Consider the following 4,757-nt stretch of genomic DNA (forward strand, 5'->3'; position numbering starts at 1 on the left):
CTTGCTATTCTCCAACAAGGAATGAAATGATGTGATTTCTGTAGTATTTTGGGAGAGGGAAGGGAAAAACACAGAATTTTTAGAGAGAATAATTTTCTTAAGAGAGGTTTTTTTCACAGCAACAACTAGCCCTTCTTCTATGTTTTGAATACACAGATGAAGAAGGAAAAGAGGGATTACAATAACTCCTCACCATTGTAAAAATAATTTTTTTTTTTTTTGAAAGGTATGGTAAAAATAACTCCCTTGTGATGGGAGTTAAAATTAATTATATTATATTATATTAATATAATTAAAATGATTAATAATTAAAAAAACTCTTATTTAATCATATAATACACATTTTAATCACATTAAAATGCAAATCTCTCTTGTAACCTATAGTTTTAATATGAATTTTATTCATATTAAAATTTAATATGAATCACCTTCATATAATTAATAGATGAATTTTATTCAAATATTTTCTCTCACTTACTATATAGTTTTAATTATAAATCACATTTATAATAACTTTATACTATAATCTATCACTATGCGTTATATATTATATTAATCATATTAGTATAATAAATACTCTTATTTCCCTTAAATAATTTAAACAATCCGAATTATTTTAAAGCACTTATTCATCGTTTAATTCTTAATGAGCTAGCAATGGGATTTTATGGACCCACAAATTAGAACTTCAAATGATACAAGATTAATTCATTGAACTTTTTAATTAAATTAAACAACATTCATTAAATGTCGGTCACCCCACTAAAGATCGACAACTGCACTCTTCGCGTTGTAGATATATTTTGTGTTCACGGATATAACTAATCAATAGTAAGTTGACCTTTCACAAATCTGGATCAAATTACCACTTTGCCCCTATAGTTACATCTAACTCCTTAAGCACTACTGATCCTTATAATGAACAAATAGTTTATAGTCCAACTATAAATTAACTCTTTTCGAGCCAATGAGAGAGTGAGCTCTCATTGTTCAAGGCCTGAAATCAACTATTAAGGGAGCAATTCATCTACTTTCCTTAAAGACGGGAAGAAGTGAATTCCATTTTGTAAAAGATGTGTTCTCAGCTCTCTACTCAGACAAATCTCCAAAATAGTAGACTTATTGAGTTGGCAAAACTGGTCACTCTCACCCCTACAGATCAAGGCTTGCCTCATAGACAGAAATTCATAACTCACTTAGGATTAAAGTCAAGTCACTTATGGTCATCCTAGTGAAATATTAGTCTCTACAAGTAACGACTTATAAATAGAAACCGATCATTTTGTGGTTCAATCTTACAAACTCTTTATATATAATACCCCAATCACACATCTCCACATGAACAATATGGATCATACCGTTTGTAATTCTTACAACTCTTATAACATTTACAAAATGGGTCGTATCCACAGTGTCACCAGAATAAGGTGCCTAACCTTATCCATATACTGCAGATCTTTTAGATTATTACTTGAACACGGTACACTTGTATGTCTATCACATATAATTCAAGTTATATTAAATAACCTTGGATCTTAGTTTATTGGATTGAGTAAATACAATCTAAATGCCAAATAAAATACTTCTTATTTTATTAAGTAAATAATTTGTATTTACAAATAACAAACTACAAGATCCATTAGATTTTAAGATACTAAATCCAATACGAATTTCTTACACCTCTTTTCCCTTTTCGAGCATGTTTGGATTAACTCTCTAAATCCGTAAAACCCTTCTTTAAACCCTTAGAATATCAATCCAAATGAGTTATTCCTCCAATCTAGCTGCTCCAATAAATTGAAAACAAAATCATAAGGAGTGTCTAGCTAGCTCTTAGACTGAGTTTGAATAGGTTCAAGTTAAGAAGGATAGATCTACTCTTGGCTGTTCAAATTTACTCATTATAAATCACTACTTTTACAAAAGTAGATTTCTAATCAACATATTACTCTACCCAATCTACAGAAAAATTATATAAATCTAACTTTACACACAAATTAAGAATTGTAAGCTAAACAATACCATGGCATACTGTTTAGCAAACTCACATGGGCTATTGGTAGAAAATATGGGCAAAGCCCACAAATATGGACTCATACAGATTATGATGCCTTCCCTGAGCCATTTTATAAAAATTCACATGACTTTGAGACATGTATTATATGAGATGAGTGATGCAAATTATTTACACTTTAAAAAGGAATCACTTTGGTTAAACTAAGCCTAAACCCAAAAAGGAATACATTGAACCAAATCGTTCTGGTACTGATGTGCATTGATTTAACAGATGAATCTTTCTTTGACATAAACAAATCAACCAAGGCTGCCATCAGCTGAAACACTTCAATTACATTTTAAAGTATATCTCTTGTCTTTCACTCCCTAATTATTTTACCATCCACAGCTTTCTTTTAACATTTAGGACTTGGATGATAAACAAAAACACCTCTTCCAAACGATGTAGGGCCTATTTTAAATTACAGTTTTTTTAAGTACTTGAAAAGTCATTCCAAACGGCCTGTAATTACTTGGCTAATTTGCTTCAACCAATACAAAAATGAACGAAAAACAATGTTCAATTGCTTTCGAGGGCCTGTATACAAAGTTAAGAATGTGGACATCACAAAAACATAACATGGACTTAATTGAGAGAGCCCTTTCCGAATGTGCAAAGAACTCAAACATAATAGACTTGATAAAGACAACGTTTCAAAGTTGGGTGATGCATAAAAGTAGATTGGAGGTTTATTTTTATTTTTATTTTTTGGTGGGGGAGGGGGAGAAGAGAATCGGTTGTAGAATTATTTTAAAAAAAGTTGTTTTATTGTTATTGAAATATCTTGAATTTGTTATATGACGTTTTGAACATCCAAGCATAAGGGTCTCGCTCAAACTTATTTTGTATTCTTATTTATGTTATTTCAGTTATTTACAAATTTGACTTTACGGTTCAAAGGAGTATACTATTTAAACTCTCTAACTCTATTGATACATCTGGAACTGTAATATGATATTTTCTCTCTAATAATAAACTACTTTCTCTCTCTAACTTTAGACATAGCTAACACATTGTTAAGGGGGCATATTTGGTCCGCTAACTTCATAAATTGGTGTTAAATAACTCAACTTTAATAATGTCTATTTTAAAATTAGTACATTTATCAACAAACTCCATGACCATCTTCTCCTCTTTCTCTATTCTGTACATTTATCAATGAACTTCATTTTGCGACTCTGTATCCCAAACACCGACTTCCTAACTCCAGACTTTAGAACTCAACTCAGTGTCCCAAACATCTCCTTAGTAAACTATATAAATCTCTGTATCGATTCTCTACCGTTTATATTTTCTATTTATATTTGATTGTCGATTTCATAACAATTGCGTCAGTCAGTAAACCAGGTGGGTTACGAGGTAATATAGAAGGAACCTAGTAGGAAACAGAGGTACAAAATTGGGTCCATTTTCAACTATTTGGATGTATTGAAACCTCTCAATCCCAAGCTCCTTGTGGGAGTGGCAGAGCATTGTCTTATGAAGTTGGGTCCCATAATGGAGCTTGTTTTCTACTGCAAAGTAGTATTTAAAGAAAGAAAAAGAGCTAAAAAACAAAGGGATTACATTACCACTAAATTAACCTCTAATCTTGAAACCAAAAAGTGTGAATTAAAGACACGTGATTAGCCTAACATGTTCCTTCCAAATGTCCCCAAAACCAGAGGCAAAAGCTTATGTGATGTGATCAAATCCATAGCTTAGTTGGGTGACAACCTGACCATTTCTAATTGTAATGTCACTCTCTCATTGCTCAAATAATTCAGCTCTCATTTCCATTCTTTTTTCTTTCAACTACTTCTGATATAAAACTAATGTTAAAGGCAAATTTTTTACCATCAATGAAACAAAAGTGCCCAAAAAGCTCAAGACTTGGCTTTCTTTTATGAGATGCATGAACTTTGGTGACTTAACATCAACTTAATCTTGTCTTGTAAAGACAAGATCAGTGAAAAAGCAAATGACCAATTATGCTTCAGAAAAGGGTATCAAAAAAATCAAAGTTTTAAACTATATGTGTTGTGTGTAAAAAGTGCTTAACTTTCAAGTTTTCAATCAATATGATATGAAAAGCTCTTGAGCATTTACATCTTTTATATTCTCTTTTCCTGTTCATGGGTTTTCTTCAATGGATAAGATCAATGTATATGTGTAATGGGGCTGTTGATTGGATTGAATTTTATGGGATTTTAATGATACATTATGGTCAAAAGTGTTAGTGTTACGTAAGAATAATATTAGTGGAAAAATATTCTTATATGATTAATTGGAACTAGTAATTGAAGTTGACAATCTCAAAGGGTATAATAATCTCAAGGATGCTCTCCTATAGTCCACAATTGCCTAAACTTGAATGATAAAAGAAGAAAGAGAACAATGATATGTAAACATCCTCCCATTCCAAATGTAATACATAATACATATATTTTTTAAATATAAAAAGAGGAAAGATTACAAGGACATATATTTTTCTTTCTTTTTTTTTTTTTTTTTTAAAAAAAGGATAACCATAAAAAAAATGGACTCTAATCAAATAAAATAAGACCCAACGAATAATTAGAAAAGGAATTCGTCACGAGACATTAAATCTCCCCAAAGATCAAATAACAAAAGACTCCCTCTTAGTCCATCTAAAAATTTTATCTTTTTCCAAAATACACAACAACAAAGCGTACATCCCAACTTTTCATTAAAAAAATAA

This window comes from Benincasa hispida, chromosome 7 (assembly GCF_027475165.1).
Source record: "Benincasa hispida cultivar pf3 chromosome 7, pf3_genome.v1.1, whole genome shotgun sequence".
NCBI classification, from domain to species: domain Eukaryota; kingdom Viridiplantae; phylum Streptophyta; class Magnoliopsida; order Cucurbitales; family Cucurbitaceae; genus Benincasa; species Benincasa hispida.